This window comes from Lontra canadensis, unplaced genomic scaffold, assembly GCF_010015895.1.
Source record: "Lontra canadensis isolate GAN:19392208 unplaced genomic scaffold, GSC_riverotter_1.0 scaffold19, whole genome shotgun sequence".
In the NCBI taxonomy this organism is placed as follows: Eukaryota; Metazoa; Chordata; class Mammalia; order Carnivora; family Mustelidae; genus Lontra; species Lontra canadensis.
Window position 1 is genome coordinate 12176969 of NW_022631013.1, and position 22339 is coordinate 12199307.

A 22339-nucleotide genomic window follows, 5' to 3' on the forward strand; every position below is an offset into this window, starting at 1 on the left:
CAGGAAATGACAGACAGTGGTGAGGATGTGGAGAAGGGTAAAAAGAGAGAACAAGCAGGGGGAATGGCAGGCAGAGAGAGAAGGAGGGAGGGAGGGAGAAGCAGGTTCCTCTCTGAGCAGGGAGCCCAGCATGGGGCTTGATGCCAGGATCATGGGATCATGATCTGAACTGAAGGCAGTGGCTTAACTGACTGAGCCACCCAGGCTCCTCTATGATCTACTTTTTAAAAATATTTTATGTATTTGGGGCACCTGGGTGACACCTGGGTGGCTCAGTGGGTTTAAAGCCTCTGCCTTCTGCTCAGCAGGGAGCCTGCTTCCTCCTCTCTCTCTCTCTGCCTATCTCTCTGCCTACCTGTGATCTCTGTCAAATAAATAAATAAAATCTTAATATATAAATTTATTTATTTGAAAGAAATAGAGAAAGCAGAGAGAGAGAGATGGAGGTTCCACAAAAAGTTGAAAACAGAACCATCCTATGACCCAGTGATTGTGCTTTTACTCCAAAGATACAAATGTAGTAATTTTTTTTATCTTTAAGATTTTATTTGCGAGAGATACAGATAATGAGAGGGAGCAGAAACAAGGAGGTGAGAAAGAAGCAAGCTCCTTGCTTGCTGGTTCAGTCAGTTATGCATCTGCCTTCAGCTCGGGTCATGATCTCAGGGTCCCGGGATGAAGCCCTACATCGGGCTCCCTGCTCCACAGGGAGTCTGCTTCTGCCTCTCCCTCTTGCCCTTTACCCAACTCGTGCTCTCTCTCTCTTACTCTGCTGTCTTTCTTTCTCTCTCTCTCAAATAAATAAACAAAATTTTTAAAAACTAAATCATAGAGGAGCCTGGGTACCACAGTCAGTTAAGCACTGCCTTTAGCTCAGGTCATGATCCCAGGGTCCTGGGATGGAGCCCCACATTGGGCTCTCTGCTTGGCAGGGAGTCTGCTTCCCTTCCTCTCTTTCGGCCTGCCTCTCTGCCTGCTTGTGATCTCTGTCCATCAAATAAATACATAAAATCTTTTAAAAAAAAAAAAAGGAGTCAATTTTATGGAGTATTATGGTCAGATGCTCAGTGAGATGTGGCCTAAGGGTCCATTGGTTTGCAACTCACCATCATTGATGATTTTGGCAAGAGCAGTTTAAGGAAGAAGAAAGGGTCAAGCTGACGACGAGGGCTGACAGGTGACAGACTCCACAGCAAGCAGCCTGTTTCTGACTTAGCCCACATATCCCAGCTATAACCAAGAAGCCAGTGAATCACTTCATCTTCTGCTCTACCAGAACTGCCTCCTAACCACTCTTCCTACTCCAACCCTTCCCCTCACCTACAGACCATTCTCAGCTCTGCAGCTAAAAAGGAAGTTACATCATATCATCACTCATCTGCTCAGTAATCTCATCTCAACAAGTCTGTATAACGGTGAAGGTGACCATCCCACTTCCTGCCACTCTGCTCCTCCTCTCTGGCTCCCTGAAGAGAGGGAGCCGGAGGGCTCCTCCCGCCTCAGAGCTTCTGCCCTCGCAGAGGACGACTCTTCACTTCCTTTAGGTCTCAGCTGGTATCACCATTCCAAAGATGTCTTCTTTGGCCAACATTTAAATAGCACCCACTTCTTTCACGCTTTGCTTATCTTTCCTTGCCCTACTCTATCTTCTTAGTACTTAACCATCTTCATGACATGTTATGTATTTATTATAGTCTGTCTCACATCACGAGACTATAACATCCATAAGAGCAGAGGTTTTATATGGAAATGGTGAGTGCTGTGAAGTGTGTAAGCCTGATGAATCACAGACCTGTACCCCTGGGGCAAATAATACATTATATGTTGATAAAAATAATTAATTAAAAAAAGAGCAGAGGCTTTACCTGTTTATGTTCACTACTGCATACCCAGTAGTAAGCAGGACTGGTACAAAGCAGACACTCATTTATTTTGTTGTATTTAAGTCATTCGAAATCTCACATTATAAACTGGTACTCTCAGTTTGGATACAAATCTTCTGCTATAGACAGTGTGAGTCTGATCACCTACAGACATGCAGGAAAAGCCCAGTTTCTGGGCCCATGAAATTGAATACTGGCCCCGAGGCCTTGGAAAATTCACATTAATATCATCCTGTGGCCCATCTCCTGTAGATTCCTCAAGAAGTATTTCCATTCAGGGGCGCCTGGGTGGCTCAGTGGGTTAAAACCTCGGCGTTCTGCTCATGATCCCAGGATGGGATCGAGCCCCACATAGGGTTCTCTGCTCCACAAGGAGCCTGCTTCCTCCTCTCTCTCTGCCTGCCTCTCTGCCTACTTGTGATCTCTGTCTGTCAAATAAACAAATAAAATCTTAAAAAAAAAACAAAAAATAAAAAATAAAAAAAGAAGTATTTCCATTCAGATTTCAAAATGAATTGTTTGTTTCCCTTTTGGGTAAAGCAAAGTACACCATACAAAAATTACTTGTAATAACTCAAAGGGGTAACAGAGAAAGTAGTGGTACTCATAAATTACACAAATATGAAGATATGTACATATTATTTTTAAACAAAGGCAATACACATGATGATCCTTCCAAATAATAGAACTGTACACTCCATTCTGTCCATCTAGTTTCCCGAGTCATCTGATCACCAAGTCACTCTCTGATCACCAAGAAACAGACTACATCATTTTTCCTACAAACTCCCAACCTCAGGTTGTGCTTCCCGGAAAGGTAACTAAATGAAAAACACGACCTTGCAACTCCTTATCAGTTAAGAGGAACAAAGCTCTGGATTCTGCCAATGAAATGCAAACCTTAATCACACCTTTGAAATGTCTTATCAGGCTTATCAATCATACAGATCTCTACTCACATATTATAAAAAAATATGGAGGGGTGCCTGGGTGGCTCAGAGGGTTAAAGCCTCTGTCTTCAGCTCAGGTCATGATCCCAGGGTCCTGGGATCGAGCCCCGCATCGGGCTCTCTGCTCAGCAGGGAGCCTGCTTTCTCTCTCTCTCTCTGCCTGCCTCTCTGCCTACTTGTGATATCTGTCAAATAAATAAATAAAATCTTTAAAAAAAAATATGGAAACAGATCCTGGGAACTGTAAACTCACACAACAAATGAACTGACTTCCATTTACTGTATAGCTAAGAATGGAAGGCAAAAGCAAACAAGTTAAAAATACAGATAAACCCAACAACCTGGATAGAACTAGAGGGTATGATGCGGAGTAAAATAAGTCAATCAGTGGAAGACAATTATCATATGATCTCTCTGATATGAGGAATTTGAGAAGCACGGTGGGAGGTTGTGGGGCGTAGGGAAGGAAAAAAATGAAACAAGATGGGATGGGGAAGGAGACAAACCCTAAGAGACTCTTAATCTCAGGAAACAAACTGAGGGCTGCTGGAGGGGAGAGGAGTGGGAGGGATAGGATGCCTGGGTGATGGACACTGGGGAGGGTATGTGCTATGGTGAGTGCTATGAAATCTGAAGCCTGATGATTCACACAACAGTACCCCTGGGGCAAATAATACATTCTACGTTAATAAAAACAATTTTTAAAAAATAAATCTTGGGGGCACCTGGGTGGCTCAGTGGGTAAAGCCTCTGCCTTCGGCTCAGGTCATGATCCCAGAGTCCTGGGATTGGCCAGCATTGGGCTCTCTGCTCAACGGGGAGCCTGCTTCCCCCTCTCTCTCTGCTTGCCTCTCTGCCTGCTTGTGATCTGTCAAATAAATAAATAAATAAAATCTTTAAAATAATAATAATAATAATAATGAATCTTTAGGGGCACCTGGGTGGCTCAGTGGGTCAGGCCTCTGCCCTCAGCTCAGGTCATGATCTCAGGGTCCTGGGACAGAGCCCTGCATCAGGCTCTCTGCTCAGCAGGGAGCCTCCTTCTCCCCTCTCTGCCTGCCTCTCTGCCTACTTGTGATCTCTGTCTGTCATATAAATAAATAAAATCTTTAAAAATAATAATAATAACAATAATAAATATTTAAAAATAAATAGTTAAATAACTTGCAAGTCTCACTATATAACTACATAAAACATTTCTGAAAATCATTCTCAAAATATGTAATATAAGTGAAAGTAGAGAAGCATAGATGTACTGAAATTTTAGAAGCCGTCTAAAAATAATAAAGACACTAAAGAGAGTGCCTGGGTGGCTCAGTGGGTTAAGCCTCTGCCTTCAGCTCAGGTCATGATCTCAGGGTCCTGGGATAGAGCCCCGCATTGGGCTCTCTGCTCAGCAGGGAGCCTGCTTCTCTCTCTCTCTCTCTCTCTCTCTCTCTGCCTGCCTCTCTGTCTACTTGTGATTTCTCTCTGTCAAATAAATTAAAAAATAAATAAATAAATAAATAAATTCCTTAATCAGTACACAAAAACACAGAAAAATACAAAAATAATAAAAGACAAACCATTTTTTAAAAAATAACAACCAGTAACCCTAACACGTGGGTTGCTTAGCCGGTAAAGTGTCTGACTCTTGATTTGGGAACCAGTCATGATCCCAGGGTTGTGAGATCTAGCCCAGAGTTGGGGAGTCTGCTTAAGATTTTCTCTCACCTTCTCCCTCTGCTTCTCCCCACTCCTTCTCTAAAAATAAGTAAAAATTTAAAAAATTAAAAATAATGACCATCATTTGATTGCTTACTATGTGGAAAGGCACATATATTAACTTATTTTCATTATACCTATTTTACAGATGAGTAAATAGACAAAGACAGATTTTAATCTAATCAAAAAGAATAGGAGCGCCTGGGTGGCTCAGTGGGTTAAAGCCTCTGCCTTCGGCTCAGGTCATGATCTCAGGGTCCTGGGATCCAGCCCCACATCAGGCTCTCTGCTCAGCGGGGAGCCTGCTTCCCCCTCTCTCTCCGCCTGCCTATCTACTTGTGATTTCTCTCTCTCTCTGTGTCAAATAAATATATAAAATCTTAAAAAAAAAAAGATTAAGAAAGCTGATAAAATCGTATTTACAGAGGAAAATTTAAAAAGAACATAATGAACTCATACTTTTTTTAAAGCTGGAAAAGGAATTTAATTTTCTACAAAAAATATCTAATTCACCAAAACTGAATACCTGCCCCCCACCTTGCCTCAAACACACAACAAATAAGAAACCTGAGTGGAATAAACTAAAAAACAAGACAGAAATGGTTCCCACTCCTCCAACCAAAATACCATTTTTCCATGGTACCAAAATCCTGATGTCAAGGATAGCACAAGGAAGGAAAATTATAGGCCTTCCCCCTTCTGAATATATACCAAAGCCCTAAATACCAACAAATCAATCTAGTACTATGAGATTTACTCCAGAAATTTAAAGATAATTCCATACTGAAAACTGATTAATATAATTCAGCACATAAATAGGTTGAAAGAAACAATCTCCAACAGACAGATAACTGAGTTGAAAAGCATCTGATAAATTTATCCTTTCTAAGAAAAACACTAAATAAATAAAAATTCTCCTTTTACTTTTTAGGTTTCAGACCCACAGTCAGCCCAACAATGAACAGTGAAGGACACCTGAGGCAGCCTCATTAAAGTCAAGTAGATGACATTTTTCCCAATGTCAGAGCCCAGCCAATGAAACAAGGGGAAAAAAAAAAAAAAAAAAGAGGAAAATACTGAAAAGGAGTCTAACTTAGCAATCTCTACCAATAATAAAGTTGTCCAAGTGGAATATCCAAGAAAAATCTGTGAAAAATTACTAAAAACTATTACAAGAGCTTAGGAAATAGGAAGGTTTTTAAATAAATATACAAAACCAACAGCTTTTTCTAACATCAGCAAAACTCCAGAAATATGATGAAAATGCCCCACTGTCAAAAGCAAAAAGAACGTGAAATACATTGACAAATGCAAATTAAACTACAAAACTTCCAATTAAGGTATCAGTGGGATCAGAAGGAATCCTAACAAATACTTTTAAAAACTGTTATCTGGAAGGGGAAAAAAGTATGCGATGAAAGCCAAAATCTTCTCCAAAACAAAAATAACTATGAGGATTTGCCCTACCAAGAATTCAGCTCTATAAAACTACAATCAGTAAAATGTATCATAATGGTGCCAAAACAGAGACAGATCAATAGAACAGAATGCAGAAACAGATCAAGTACTAACGGAAATCCAGTATATAATTAAAACTATTATGTTAAGGGGAGCCTGGGTGGCTGTTAAGCTGCCTTCAGCTCGGGTGATGATGCCAGGGTCCCGCGGCATTGAGTCCCACATCAGGCTCCCTGCTCTGCAGGAAGTCTGCTTCTTCCTCTGCCTCTCTTTGTCTCTCATAAATAAATAAAATCTTTTAAAAATAATAATAATAAATAAACTATCATGTTAAATATATACGGAACTATTTAAATTGTACTTTGTGCATACCAAATACAATGGAATGGTGTACAGCTACTAAGAATGAGGTAGATTATACTCATATAGAAAGATGGTCACAATGCGGAATGTCTGGGTGGCTCAGTCAGTTAAGCATCCAACTCTTGATTTCAGCTCAGGTCATGATCTCAGGGTTCCAAGCTCAGCTCAATTCTCCCTCTTCCTCTGCCCCTCCCCCCTGCGCTGCCTCTGGAATAAATAAATCTCAAAAAAAAAAAAAAAGATGGTCATAATGTAGTATGAAAAAGTATTTATTCAATAGGAAATGCAGTATGATTCCTCGTATGTTAAATGTGTGTATGTATTTCAGAGCCACACTATATACAGAAATTGTCTGAAAGGTTACACCTACCAAAATATAGTACTGTCACTACCCCTGGGATTATAGTGGAGAGGATAGGGTGGGGTGGGTGTTAAATAAACAGGAAAATACAGTAAAGAGAGGAATAGGACTAGAGGGTCCATCACTCAGGCTTCCAATAGCGAAAAGAGATGACAAACTCAAATGAGAATAAACTGAAAGGGGTCTGTTTGTAAAAGGAGTAATTACTAAATTAGGTGAGGCCTACAAAAATCAGAGAGGGTAGAAGAGCTATGAGGACAATTATTGCTCTGGCCCCCAAAAAAGACAGGAGACAGTGATTCCTAAAACCCAGGTAATAAAATGCAGGCTAGCACGAGAACAGAAGAGATAAGTATTCTGACTTCATTCTCCTTCCCTTCAAATCTCCTAAGGCTGAACCCGGTAGAAGCCAGAGGATCTGGGAGCTCTTTCCCTGGGGCAGAGAGCCAGGTGGAACAGGGTGGACAAATCTGGAAAAGTAAATGTGAAGCTATCTGGCCCAGTTTCTTATCCCTTTTTATAAAATTAATTACATAAATAGAAATACAATCTCTTCAGCAAAAATTAAAACCTTATAAAGAAAGCTAAAATCCCATCCTCCATAATGCTGGATCCTTCTCCAGAAGTAATCATCTTTCTTACCGTTTGGCTGGGTCTACTGGGGCTATTTTCTAGACAGAGACATATACTCACCACAATAAAACACAGAATTATTTAATGAGGTGTTATCTGCCTAACATGGACAGCATTTTTTTTAAATTTTATTTAAATTCCAGTTAGTTAATATACACTGTAGTATTTGTTTCAAGGGTATGATACCATGGTTCAACACTTCCTACAACACCCGGTGGTGGTTATCGCAAGGGCACTCCTTCATTCTCATTACCTATTTCACCATGAACAGTATTAATAATTTACTCTTAGCAAACTTTTCTTCACCATTTTCAGTTATAAAATAATGTTCAAGACCCAAGACAGATGGTTTGATTCTCAATATTAATTATATTCTACCTCAAGAGATCTCAAAATATACTCTCCCCAGCTGCATTAGCATCACCTAGGAATTTGTTTAAAATGCAAAATATCAGGCCCCACCCTAGTGAGGTGAATCAAAAGCTCAGGAAGGTGGGGCCAAGTAGTCTCTTTTAACCAGCCCTTCGAATGCCTATCACACAGGCTTACGTTTGAGAACCACTACTCCACCTCCTGGCTACTCCAAGCTACTCCACAATCACCTGTGCCCTTGCTAGACATCTGCATTTTGGCAAGATTCCCAGGTGATGCATTAAAGTGTGAGAGATGCTGGACACCTTCAGAGCCATGAGCCCAATCTCAATCCATACTACACACACACATCCATCCACAGAGAGCATCTATAAATGGTTCTGGGAATGGGAAGGGGAGAGGCCAGCAGAAAGAGCAATGTCTAATGTCTTTGAATTTGAACCTATCACTCCTGCGGGAAAAACGTTAGTAGTGCATGCCCTAGTTAACCAGAGCATGTTAGCACTGTCAACTTTTGTTTGTGATGGATGGCACATAACTCCCATTAAACCACCCTGGAAATGTAATGCTCCTGTCAACTGTAAGTCAACTGTTAAGTTCTCATTTTTCTTTTAAAATAAGTGAATTTCAGTTTTAACCCTAGGCGTAATAAAATTATGTAAGACTGGCTACCTTTGTAAAAAAAAAAAAAAAAAAAGACTCGCTACCTTTGTATTGCTAACATTGTAGTGAGTTCTACTGTTTTAAAACAAACCACAGTGATACATCTTTTCTGCTCCAACAAAGATATCTTTACCAGCAACTCTAAATCTACTTATCCACCACTTCCAAGCCACAGCCTTTTACCTCCATACAGCTTGTGGGGAGCAGAAAATGTCCCCAGAATTCCACCTTTAACTTCCTGCTATCTCTCTCAAAGGCTCAGAAATCTCTTTTTTTTTTTTCTTTCTTTTCTTCTTCCTCTCTTTTTTCCCCTTTCTTTCTTTCTTTTTTTTTTTTTTTAATTTTCTTCCAGAACCCGCACCTTAAAGCCCCTGCCTCAGCCCCTCCCTTTGCTCTTCTCTCGTTTTCCTCCATTGGGACTAAGGTCTGTCCTAAGTCAAATGCAAACATGTTGACTTAATCAGGAAATCTGCCAAGGGGTACTACATACACATTTGTGCTTGAGAATCACAGTCTCACTGCTCAATCCAGCCTGACTCCATCTAATACAACAATCTGGATTTTTTGCTGTGGTTTTTGTTTTGTTTTGTTTTGTTTTGTTTTAAAGGCACTTCCAGTTTCACTTCTAGTTCCTACCAGGTTTACGCCCTGCCCTACTGCAACACAGGCCCCCTCTCTGAGCTTTCCTGACCCAGCAAGTAGCACAGACAATTGTGTGGGGCCCATATCCAATTTGATTTGCCTCTCCCCCCTTAAAAGCAATTTTAATTCCAAGATTTCTAAAGCCCCTTTTCAATTTGGAATTAAAATTTTGAAAGCACCCCTTTTTGTTTAAGATTTCATTTATTTGAGAGAGAGAGAGCGCCAGAGCGTAAGCACAAGCAGGGAGAGCAGCAGTGGGACAGGGTGAAGCAGGCTCCCCACAGAACAGGGAGTAAGTACCACATAGGACTCAATCCCAGGACCCTGGGACCAAGACCCGAGCCAAAAGCAGATGCTTAACCAACTGAGCGACCCAGGTGTCCCTCGAAGGCCCTTTTCAATTTGGTAACTTTTCTTCCACAGAAACAAAGTTTTAATCAAACTTTAAAATGAATTTAGGCCCTGGGATTTTAACTACATAGTACCAGGAAAAATAACCTAACTATTCTATCAAATAATTATACTTCAAAAGGAAACATATTCACATCTCCAATGTGCTAGAGAAAGAGTTTGGTATGGCAAAACTAGTTTGATTTCGCTCCCCACCCCAAAAAACTGTTTATGTTAAATTAAAATCACTTATGTCGGGGCACCTGGGTAGTTCAGTGGGTTAAAGCCCTTGCCTTCGGCTCGGGTCATGATCCCAGGGTCCTGGGATTGAGCCCCACTTCGGGCTCTCTGCTCAGCAGGGAGTCTGCTTCCTCCTCTCTCTCTGCCTGCTTCTATGCCTGCTTGTGATCACTGTCAAATAAGTAAATAAATAAATTTATTAAAAAAATAAATAAAATAAAATAAAATCACTTATGTCAGTTGAATCAGAGAGTTCATTTTTTAGAAGATTTTGTTCTACCAAAAGTTAAGATTCAAAGTATGTATAGACTCTAAACATTCTAGAGTCAAATTCTGACTTTCGTTTTGACCTTAACATAGAGATTAATAACATTAAGAGTTGCACACAAATTCATTTTAAGAAGGCAAATCTTTTGACTCGTCGCCTTTGTTGGTTTTTTGGTTTTGTTTTTTTAGCACACAATGTAGCTTCTATTTAAGGCTCAAAAATATCATAAAATAGAAATAATTTGTTTTCAACAATACACGCACAATTAAAAAAAAACTGGATAATTAAATCACAAGAGCTCATGACTCATTCTTGACATATAGCAAACATAGTCAACAATAATGTCTTCCATTGGAGCTCCCAAACATAACTCTTGATTGGTTCTGAAACTAAGGGTTTTAAAGAAACCCAAACAAGTAAATGAGTGGAAATTCCTCAGTTATGTGGATTAACCAGTCTTTATCCCGTCTGAATAGAAAGAATATCTTCCTCTGATAAATTAATTCCATATCGCTTAGTAATTTGAAAAGTGAAGAATTCCGCCTTCCTTTCTAGGTATCCAAAAGCAAAATAGGAGAGAAAGACTGTTGGCAGTGCTCCACTCAAAAACAGGCCATGTTCCAAAAGTCTGTAAGTACTGTACCTGGTTTTGACCTTAGAATCTCATTTTCCCACAGCACATTTTCTAAACTGATGGCCCACCAATGCCTATTAAGCCTACAATATAAATCAAACAATATTAAAAACATCACCTATAACTGTTTATAAGGAAATTTACTCAATCTCAAGTTCCAATTCTAAGTCACCTACACACAGAATTTTTAACAAGCATTCCAACCAATTTTGAAGTAGTTCCTTTGGTAACCACAATGCCACATTATCTTCCTCAAATAATCCAACTGTCTCAGACAGCATCAACCCAACACATTAGCATCTCCAAACGAATACCTGAAATGTTCATATTCTATGCTACTGAATAGATACGTCTATGCTTTAGCTTGTGACAAATTAATTTATTATGGAAATTAAGAAGGCTAAAAAAAAAAAAGACTAAAAAGAAGTCTAACATCCGTTCTTGCGATATTTGGTGGGAAGATATCCATATCCACAAAAAGGTGAGATTCCGAAGTTCCTCCGAGTAGGGCCAAATTTTCCCTTAAGTATGTTTTTATCCGCTTAAGTGTTCAAACAAGTACTCAGTTAAAACCTTAATGTTCAGGATCATAGAACATAAGAGATTTTCTAAGAAGGGATTTAAATATGCCTATTCTAATGTGGATCCACCCACCAATGCAGGTACTCCTACTCCTTATGTAAAAAAGTAATGAATGACTTTAAAAAACCAATTAAATAATCCTAATGCAATAATTCAGAAGTTTAAAAAAAGAGAGGAGTATATTTCTCAGGAGCAAAGGTAAAAACTAAAGACTGCAAATTCCTTTCAGTGGCTAAAGCAGTGATCACCTTTGCTTATATTCAACCTCTTATTACCAAAACTAACTGCTAAGTTTGCTTAAAAAAAAAAAAGAGAGAGAGATCCAGTAAAGCATGATGGCTAAAAATATAGACTCTGGAACTAGACAGCTTGAGTTCATATCCCAGATAACACTCTTAATAGCTGCATCATCTCTAGCAAGGTATTTAACCTCTCTGTGTTCCAGTTTCTTCATCTGCACAATAAGGATAATAATAGCATCAACCTTAAAGGACCCTAGCACAAATTAAATGAATTAATCCAGGTAAGCACTCAGAACAGAGCTTTGCACACAATAAATGACAACTACCACCTAGATATTAAAAAAAACACCTAGATATTAAAAAAAAGGTGGGATTTGGAAAAACTGAAGGCATTCCAAGCTGAAAAATCAAAGAAATAAGTCAAAAAGTGATACACATATAGACAACAGGGCATCCCATTTCCCTGGAAAATAATATTCATGAGGAAAAATAGAGATTGAAATAATAAAGACCCAACTATGCTGGTCTTGAATGCCAGATGAAAAAATATTTCTTCTACTTAGAAGGAAACCACGTAAATTTATGGTCTGGTTAAATCTGTGCTTTAGAAACATTAATTATCATGGTTATATATCACTATTATTAATGCAATTTTGATGTTCTCTCCCCTTTTATTAAGGGTTAGCATACCCCAAAATGCATTTTTTTCTGCTAACATATGGTCAGAATCTATCACTGTTTACTACCTGAATTGTATCTGAAATCCTCACTGCCTGATACACAGTAGGCATTCAATAAACGTTTTACCATTACTTTCAGTGGCCACTAGAGAGCAGTGAAGTAAGAAGTCAGAGGTTACTGCCCAAGGTAAATAAATATTATAAATGAAGTAAATGAACTAGCCAAATAACAGTTTATAATTAAGCTAAAATGAAGTCACTGCTGAACAAGGTACTTGCCTAAATCAAACAATAGTAGAATGTGGGTGAGAAGTGAGAGATCAACCTTACTTTTCATTGAAAGCATATAAAATGGATCCTTGTTTGGTTTGTTTTTTTTTTAAGATTTTATTTATTTATTTGACAGACATAGATCACAAGTAGGCAGAACAGCAGGCAGAGAGAGACTAGAAAGCAGGCTCCCCGCTGAAGCAGAGAGCCCAATGAGGGGCTCAATCCCAGGACCCTGGGACCATGACCTGAGCTAAGGCAGAGGCTTTAACCCACTGAGTCACCCAGGTGCCCCAATCCTTGTTTATTTTTAAATCTCATAAAATTTGGCTGTCAAATTAGTAGTCTTTTCTAAGGATCGAATCAGCAATATCTTTGTAATAGACTACCCAGTAGTCTTATGTGAAGGTTAATTTAAGGTAGATTTCTTCAAGCTATCTGTACTCCCAAATTCTTTGCAGTGTTCCTCACAACAGCTAAGATAAGGACCTAAGTGTCCAACAAATTAATGGATGAAGGAAGATTTGGAATATATGTTCAAGAGAATATTATTCAGCCATTAGAAAGAAGGAAATCCTGCCATTTGCAACAACATGGATGAATCTGGAGGACATAATGTTAAGTGAAATAAGCCAGAGAAAGATAAATGCAGAACTATCTCATTTATACGTGGAAGCTTTAAAAAAAACAAAAAAGTAAAAAAGTTTTTAATTTAAAAAGTCAACTCACAGAAAGAGAGCAGAATGGTGGTTACCAGGATCTGGGAAGTAGGGAAATGGGAAGATGCTGGTCACAGGCACAAGTCTTCAATTAAAAGTTCTGAGAATCTAATGTAAAGCATGGTGACTAAGTTAATAATACCTCATATTCTTGAGATTTGCTAAGAGAGAGCTAAAACATTCTCACAAAAAAAAAAAAAAAGTAACTATATGAGGTGATAGTTGTATTAATAAACCTGACTGTGGTCATCATTTCAAAATGTATTTATTTATCAATCATCACACTGCACACTTCTGTCAATAAAAAAAGGGAGATTTCCTCCAACAGGACAAAAATCACACTAAAACAGTAAAAATAAGTGTCCAACTCTTGACCTGACTCCAACAAGTAATTAGATGAAGGGCCAGCTTACAGTACCTATAGCTTTCCATATGGAACACACAGTCCCTGGCTGCTTCACTCAGCACAGATGTCAATGCTAACCATGACAACAAAAAGGATCTTCTCCCCTCACCTGGAGAGGACTGAAGTCCACTATCCTAAAGTCTAAAGATAACCTCTGCAGTCAATTGTCTGGTGCAATTCTTTTTAGAAAAACAAAAAAGTCTGTTTGAGACACTAATCAGAGTAATATACTAATAGTTAACATCGTAAGGGAATCTGGGTGGCTGAGTCGGTTAAGCGTCCGCCTTCAGCTCAGGTCATGATCCCAGCGTCCTGGGATGGAGTCCCCCATCCGGCTCCATGCTTGACAAAGAGCCTGCTTCTCTCTCTTTCTCTCTCCCTCTGCAGCTCTCCCTGCTTGTGCTCACTGTGTGTGTGTGTGTGTGTGTGTGTGTGAGAGAGAGAAATAAATAAATAAAATCTTTAAAAGAAAAAGACACAGTAAGAAAAAAGTCTTCACTAAGAGATTACCAATAGAGCTTGGAAGCACATCATGACATAGGATGGTTGATAATAAGAGTTTATTAAGCACATTTCCCCGCACTGATTTTCTTCTTGCGGTGGAAGGAGAAAATCAGCTTCCCAAAAATGTCAGTCAGAGCTTACTTTTAGAAATAAACAAAAAGAGCTGGATTAGTAAGAGCACCCCCTGGATAGTAAGTAAGATATGTATTTGGCTTTCTTGGGCAATCAGTCACTCTGGCAACATAAACATAAAGCAAAGTAGACTGTGATTTCTACATACCTTCTTCTAAAGTAATTTTGTTATAATTTTAGATTAAAAAAATAACTAAAAAAAAGTTCAGGCTGTCTTTTGCTTTTTAAAGCTTCAAGTATCTTTCAAGTATTAGAATTTAAAAATCTGAAATGCATTCAATTAAACACATTCCCATCAGCATTACCAACAACGCTCCATTATCCATTTCGGTACTGTCTCCAGATGATTTTAATCCCCGCCTGACTTCTCCCTACCAACGAGAACTTGGATACCATCTTTACCCTGCCTGCCCCCATTACTTGGTTGTGCTTGGGGAATTATAATTGCAGTGATCCCGCCTTTAGAACATCCTCCGAGCACAAAGACTCTTTGTATGATTGGGGGTGAGGGGGGCGCCTTCCAGGCTCCACAGCGAAGGGTGGGTGGTGGCAACACAGGCGGCAGAGAAGGAAGAGGCGGTGGGGCCGCTATGATGGCCCTCAAGTCTAGCTCAAAACTGTTCGAGGGGTGTTACTGAAGGACGCCCAGTCAAAAGGTTCTGAGAGGCCTCTGCACCCCTCACATGTGGTGAGATCACCCGACAGATAGGTGGACCTCCACCAAGCCCAAAGACCAGGGAGAAGGAGCCATGATAAAAGGGAGAAAAGAAAGCACAAGCTGAAGCAGCGCCTCAGGTAATGAAAAAGTCTTGGAAAATGAAAGCATCACCCCCATGGACCAGTGGTTGGTACTGGGATTGTGGCACCCAGTAGGTGCTCAAATATGTACTGAGGCAGCAACAAAAATCTACATAGGAAGACAAATATATTAGAACAATTTTTAAATAAGATAGCCTAAAAGCCAAATGAAAAATACTTTTTTTAATTATGAGTCTCAACTCCTACTTACAAAAGCAATTACAAAATGGATACTTGTTTTTACTTTTAGCCTAGCCTCCCACCTCAGCCTAGTCTTCAAAACTGCTCACTTTCCAGCTCCATGACAATAAAACAGGTTTCACGTGAAGATCAGTAAGCACCCTTCACACACTAAAACCAAAGGTGCTAAAGCAGAATGGATACGGACAGGTAACTTTCAACTCAAAGAACATTCCAAAAGCACTACAAAACGTCCTATTTAATTGCTTGCTACTCTCATACGTTTCTTCCTCTTACCACTTCTTTCCTCTGCTTTTTCTTTCAACGGGGTCAAATCATTACATATATCAAAACTCCCAATCTCTCCCTTACTTCTACACATACTTTATCACAAAAGCAGACAATACAGTGATAGTTTTCCATATCAAGACTGGAGGCAGTCACTGATAAAACTCCAGTATAATCCCATCATTCTCACCCTCCACCTCCCCAACATCACTCCAGTTAACTGTTCCAAGCCGTCCCTAAAATAGTACTAATACCCCTTTAAACAGAACTGGGAAAAAAAAATTCAAACTGCTTTGGGTAAGGCCCATAGGTGATAACGGTTTATTTTCCTTGTGTGGGCATTAAGACTATTTTTGTTAAACATTTTTAGTTTTAAGCAGATTTTCTTAAAAAAAAAAAAAAAAAAAAAAAACCTGAGGCGCCTGGGTGGCTCAGTTGTTAAGCATCTGCCTTTGGCTCAGGTCATGACCCCAGGGTCCTGGGATCGAGCCTGCATCAGGCTCCCTGCTCAGCGGGAAGCCTGCTTCTCCTTCTCCCACTCCCCCTTGCTTGCCTTCCTTCTCTCCCTGAATCTCTCTCTGTCGAATAAATAAATAAAATATTAAGAAAAAAAAAACAAACTCCTTCAAGACAGCAGCAAAAGCACAATGGAACTCTGTAACCATCACCCTCGATCTTGTTTAAAAATGATAATAAAAAAGACAACAGAAACCACTTCAAATGTACCTCTCCCTTGAGTCCACAGAACAGCACTCTTCCATGACAACAGTTCTGAAAAACACACTGCCATTATTTGCAAAAGCAGTAGGAAGTCCAGTCGCGTCCTTAGTTCAGCACTACCCTCCTCCTCTCTCTCCAAGAAAAAAATAAAACAGCAGGAAGTGTAAACAACCACTTAATGGAAAATACAAATGGGTAAATATTTTCAAAATTGGCTAAAAAGCCTCAGGTCTTAAGAAATTGAGGAATGCTAGTGTAGGGGGAATAGGAAGAAGAAAACATTGTATTTCCCCCTCAAAGTGAGCACTCCAAGAATGCAAGAACAAATGTGGTGCATAGCTACTTTCTCATCTTCAATTACCAGACGCTTTTGTCCTTTTAATATTTCTCTCATTCTGTCTTTTCATAAATAACGGTATTTTCAAAATTGAGCCTATTTCTCCAGCTCCATAACAAATTTTACAATTTTAAGCTGGAATCTTGGTTCAACTGAACAGGGTGATGAAAAGCCGGGGCGGGGGGCGGGGTAGGTTCCTTCCATTTAAAAGTTCACATGGACAAAACTCTCAGAGCTCAAAGCCCAAAACTGACCTGCCCTCTTCACAAAGTCCTTAACTATGGATGGCACAGTTCATTACACATGGACCAACAAAGCTGCCTGGGACAAAGCCTTCCAAAGTTGCAAGGCCATGCTAGTTCATGAAGCACTTGATGGGAATTAGAAATGTGTCCCCTCTCTGCCTCAGAGAGGGGACACATTTCCACAAGAAATGCACTTTTTTTTTTTAAAGATTTATTAATTCATTTGAGGGAGACAAAGATAGAGAGGGAGAGAGAGTGAGCGCGCAGGGTCGGGAGGGGCAGGGGGAGAGGGACAGAGAATCTTAAGCAGACTCTACACTAAGATTGGATACCGATGCAGGGACCAATCTCACAACTCTGAGATCAGGACCTGAGCAGAAACCAAGACTCGGACACTCAGCCAACTGAGCCACCCAGGCACCCCTACAAAATGCTCATTTGGTAAGTGGAGCACAAATGAATTTCCACTCCCACTAGCCACACAAAACAGGTGACCCTCAGGTTGGGCACAACCCATACAACCCAGCACAGCAGCCCTGCGGCAGTCTACCTGGACAAGCACTGCACTTCCAAAGCAGGCATTTCACAGATCTCATTACCACAAGTCCTCACATCTCTGAATATAAATTCATTCCTAAACATATCAGGACTAGAGCAAAAAGGGTCTGGCAGAGAAGTAAAACTATCAAATTTGGAGAAAGGAAATTCTTCCATCTTGAGGGGGATAATCAGTTGTTATCTGAGACCCTAATCTTTGAACGTAGATTCAATAGCTGAAATCTAAATCAATGTCATAAGCTAAAGCACTAAAACAATCACCATCATCTGTGGAAAAAAGCACCATCACATACATTTACTGTTGGGGGTTTCCTTTCTCCGAATTTGCTGGGTTTTCCTTCTGTAAGACCCCCCCCTTTTTTTTGCTCCCATCCTAATTATAAAACCCCATATTGTGACACAAGTGGTTAAAGTTTATAAAACCTGATAAATAGCCTTGGTGGGCAGTGGGCCCCGTAGCTACCTGCATGAAAATAAGAGGACTATGTCTAGTCCTCTATGGGACTATGTCCCCATTATAAAGGACTTAACACTCAATAGCTTCCAACCCTATCATTCTTTTATGCCCTACAAAAGAGCTAAGTATCACATGGGCCCAAATTAGTCCTAGTCATGCAGGAGGGGCAAGAGAAGGTAGCCTAAAGGGCAAAGTTGAGATGGAGTACAGCCCAGAGACAGGAGCTGAAGGCAGTGGCTCTCAAATTTTAGTGGGCATCAGAATCTACTGGGGAACTTTTTCAGAATCAGGTTTCTGGGGCTCTCCCTACAACAGGAAAGACTGAACGTCCTGGGGCACTTATATTTTGACAAAGCTCAAACTGCTGACCTAGGTCCACTAGAAAATTTATAAAGACTGAGAAATCCTCCATGCCTATCAGCAGTTCCAAAATAAAAGTCATCCAGTGCAATATACCAGGCTTCCCAGGTCAGAAAAGGGTGAGAAAAGGATCACCAGCCTGCATGCCTACCAGGCTGTGCTGGACCGGAGTCTGTAGCAAGAGTTTCATCATCATGAGACAAAAATCCTGCACTCTATAAACAAGCAAATTTTTTGCATGTGAGAAATATTTCAAACATCTGAAAAATATTTAAAATAAGATACTGAATCTCTGACCCTACACCCAAAGTAAGCAAATCCTAATTTGCAATTATCTGATTCAGATTTCTTAGTAATAGAATATTAGATATTATTAAAGCCCTCAGTGTACCCCAGTCCAATCTCATTCCTTGTCTTCTGTTCCCAGAGATAATCTCTACTCTGAATTTGGTGTTAGTTGTTGCATGTTTTTATACTATTACCATATATGCACATAGCCACAAACAACATTATTTTGCATGTTTTCAGATTTTATAAAAGTGAAAACATTTTGTTAAGACTTCTGTAACCTGGGGGCGCCTGGGTGGCTCAGTGGGTTAAAGCCTCTGCCTTCAGCTCAGGTCATGATCTCAGGGTCCTGGGATGGAGCCCCTGCATCGGGCCCTCTGCTCAGTGGGGAGCCTGCTTCCCCCTCTCTCTCTGCCTGCCTCTCTGCCTACTTGTGATCTGTCTGTCAAATAAATAATATCTTTAAAAAAAAAAAAAAAGAATTCTGTAACCTGTTCCCCCACCCCATATTATGTTTGTGAGAATCCATCATTTTAATGCATGTGGCTATAGTTTATTTTTCAGTGCTGTTAAGACTCAAGTGCATGGGACTATCTAACAATTTATGCACTTCCTGTGCTTGGTGGCCATTTAAGCTGCAAGGAGAATGCTTATATTTCTTTCATACTTCTTTTCTTGGACACTTGTACTAGGATTTCTCAGAGCCAGAAACAGACATTTTGGGTAAGTAGGTGTATTAGCTCTCCAATAACACACCACCACACTACTCTCCAAGGTGGTTGTATTCATTTACACTCCCACTAACAGGAAATAAACTTTTGATTTCCCCACAAGGTCACTAACACTTGGTTATCACAGCATTTAAAATTTTGCCAATCTGAAGGGTGTGAAATGGCACCTCAATATTGTTTCCATTTGCATTTTCCTGATTAAAATCTTTGACCAGAAATTTTTCATGTTTTTATACATATTTATCAAATAGGTTTTCCTCCATTTTTTAAGAAAAATCGAACCTATCTTGTCTAAATCACAGCAGGTATTCCACAGCACCCGTCCAACAGCCACCACAGCTGGAAAGCCAAAGTGCAGGAGGGCAGCAAGAAAACAGCTGACTTAAACAAGGAATCATTTCGGACAAAGGGCCCTAATTAATGCGTTTGCTAATTAGTCTTCCCCTTTCCTCTTTTGTCAAGCCTTACTTCCAAGACAATACTGAGAGCCAACAGCCTTAGAACAGGAGAGAGAATAGGAGGTGGGGAATGAGAAGGCTAAAACATTTATATGAAAGTACAACTGTCTTTACTAGAAGAAAATGAAGTGATTGTTGCAGACCAATACCTATTACTCAACCTTTACGATACCATCCACCTCTAAACAGATTCCTTGCAAACTCATCACCCTTGACTCCTTCCTTGAAACATCCCAACTTTTCTCAGGACTAGACACTGCCCCCTTCCCCTCGGAAATCCTTTCATCTCCCTTCCCCCGCAATGACTAAATATCTTCTTTTCCCCCATTCTACAGCTTCTATTTCCCAGCGCCACAGGAACCTCTTCATTGCTCTCCTCTCGCTGTCTCTAGAACTCCAAGTGCTCTCCTTCCCTTTCCAAGATGCATCCACAGTCAAAACCACACATTGAGGCACCCGCCCCCAAAGAAAAATGGGAGTCCCATACAGTATAGGGCCCTGCCTAACATACCAGGCAGGCGGGTGACTTGTCCCAATCCTCCCGCCTCCTTCCCCCTTCACGCTTGGGGTAGCTGTTCTCTAGGGGTTCTCCACGGGTGACAGATCCAGACCACCCGGGAAAAAACTAATTCGGCCTTCTATAGCAGAAATGCTTTTTACTAGGGCCTTATACGCACTTCTGTTTGGGGCACAAACAAAACTTGGACAATTTCATGAAAACAGACACCTTGTGGGTGTCTCCACAAAAGCGGGAAGGCCTCCCTCCTATTAATTTCAGCTGGATTGGTTTAGTCCGGGCAATGGTGGCCTGGCAGAGACCAAACGGTCCCCACGATGAGAAGTTTCCGAAGCTCTGCCCCATTCACTCAAGAAAGCCCTCTCCCAAAGACTACACCCCCCCATACGACTCTTTCCCCCTGAGGCTCCCCAAATCGGCTCCGCAGGGTACCACCAAGCCCCCAAAGCGGCCCCAGCTCCTCTGTCCCACCCCGCAAGAGATCCCATTTCTTAAGCCTACCTAAAAAGCGTTGGGTGGGCGTGTCTGAGAGCAGGGCCTAGCGCCCCCTCCTCCGGATCTATGTCTCTCGGGTCTCCGCGGCTAGGGGCTCTTCCTCCTCCCAGACCCCTGCTCCGGGCCCGCGCCAGCTCGGGGTGGCCCTGGGTCCTAGCCAGGCTACGACTCTCACCGGCTACGTGACCTTGGGCAAGTCACTTCCCCTGAACGCCTCGGTTTCCTCCTCCGCCAAGCGGAGACCTAAAGAGGTCCTGCCCTGCCCACCCTAAGGGAGGGGGCTACGCACCGGGTGGGAAAACGCTTTGTGAGCCGCTCGGCGCGACGGGGCCACAGGGCTCACAGGGGCTCCGGGGCCGGACAAAGCTGACCCGGACAACGCTCCACCCCCTGCGCCGGGTCGGGCTGCTGGACCGCAAGCCTCTGGCCCCCCCACCCCCAAAACCAACCCACGCCCCTCCCCGCCCAGCCGGTTCCTGGACCCCGTACCTGCTCCCGGCGCTCGGCCGCAGGCGCCGCCACTCTGGGCGCTCGCCCGGAGAGGCCCGTGGCCCGGAGGGCTGAGGCGGCCGGCAGCGGCTGGCTCGGGCCGGGGCGGCGGCGGCGGGGGGCGCGGGCGTCGCAGGGGCCCGAGCTCGGCGGCGCCCGGCCTGGGAGACGACGACTGAGGCTGGAAGTGCGCGGCGGCCGCAGCTGCTGAGGCGGCGGCGGCGGCAACCGCGGCGGCGGCGCTTCCGCTCATGGCGGGGCCGCGGGCAGCGGCTCCGACTGCGACTCGACTCCGGCGGCGGGCGCTGACTGGGCCCCGGCCGGCGGCAGCAGCGGCGGTGGCGGCGACGGAGGCGGCTCCCGGAGGGGGAGGAGGCGGAGCCGGGAAGCCGCGGCGGCGGCGGCGGCGGCGGCGGAGGGGGCGGGGACGCGGAGGGGGCGGAGACGCCGCGCCGCCGCCGCCAATGGGCAGCCGGCTTATGAGCCGCGGCTCAGGGGCAGGACAGGCGGCGCCGTAGGGCATCCTCTGCCGCGGCCGCTAGCGGAGGCGGGGAGACTAAGGGCCGCCCGCGAGAGAACCCAGCTCCCGGGGCGGCCCCGCCCCCGGTCCGCCTCCCGGGCACAGACTCGGGCCTCCCGGGCCCGGCCCCGCGCCACCCAGGCCCCGCTGCGCCTGGGGCTCAGCTGCTCGGCTGCCTCTGGCGCCAGTATTTGCGCCCGCGAGTTTGCTAGGGGATCGGCCCGGGTAGCTGTAGCTTGCCGGCGCGCCCGCCGGCTGGCCTCCCCGTGCGCGGCCAGTGCCTCCTCGGCCTCCCTCCTTCTCTTCCCCACACTATAGCCAGTCTCCTCTCTACCCTCCTCCCTCTTTTGGCTGTTTGCTCAAAGTTTTTTCCCTTTCAGACACTTAGGAAAGAAACTGTCTGCCCTTCTTGAGTTGTGTCTCAGTGATAAATCAACGGACCCAGAGAGGATAGTAGAGGCAGAAACGAAAGAGATGGAGGGAGATGTGCTGCCTTCTCTGAATTTAGAAACCCATCTTGACTTATAAGCAGAAGCCGGCCTGGCTCGGCCTTGGCCCCTTACCCCTTCCTCCGACTTTCTCTTCCTCTTTCTTACTTTAAACGCCCTTGTTAAAAAAAAAACTTACAGGAAACCATCTAACCCAGCTGGGCCTAGTCTCAGAGAGAGGCCAGGAGGTGAGGAAAGGCTTTTGAGCTGTGCTGACGGTGTTCTAAGAGAGAAGAATTCTGCAGATTCATGACCCTCTTGGCGGCCCTCCTCTCCTTGGATAGGATATTGGATACTGAACCCATTTCCTTTTC

The 22339-nt window shown here is 42.6% G+C and overlaps 1 protein-coding gene across 3 annotated transcripts in view; it reads right to left on the reverse strand.

The window, feature by feature from the left end:
• RNF38 (ring finger protein 38) overlaps positions 1–21130 on the reverse strand; it is a 123847-nt gene extending 102717 nt beyond the window's left edge. For all 3 annotated transcript variants that reach the window (XM_032860589.1, XM_032860588.1, XM_032860587.1), the window contains exon 1: positions 21018–21130. The gene's annotated coding sequence lies outside the window, so the exon portion shown is untranslated. The remainder of the gene's footprint in view (positions 1–21017) is intronic.
• Positions 21131–22339: the final 1209 nt, after the last annotated feature.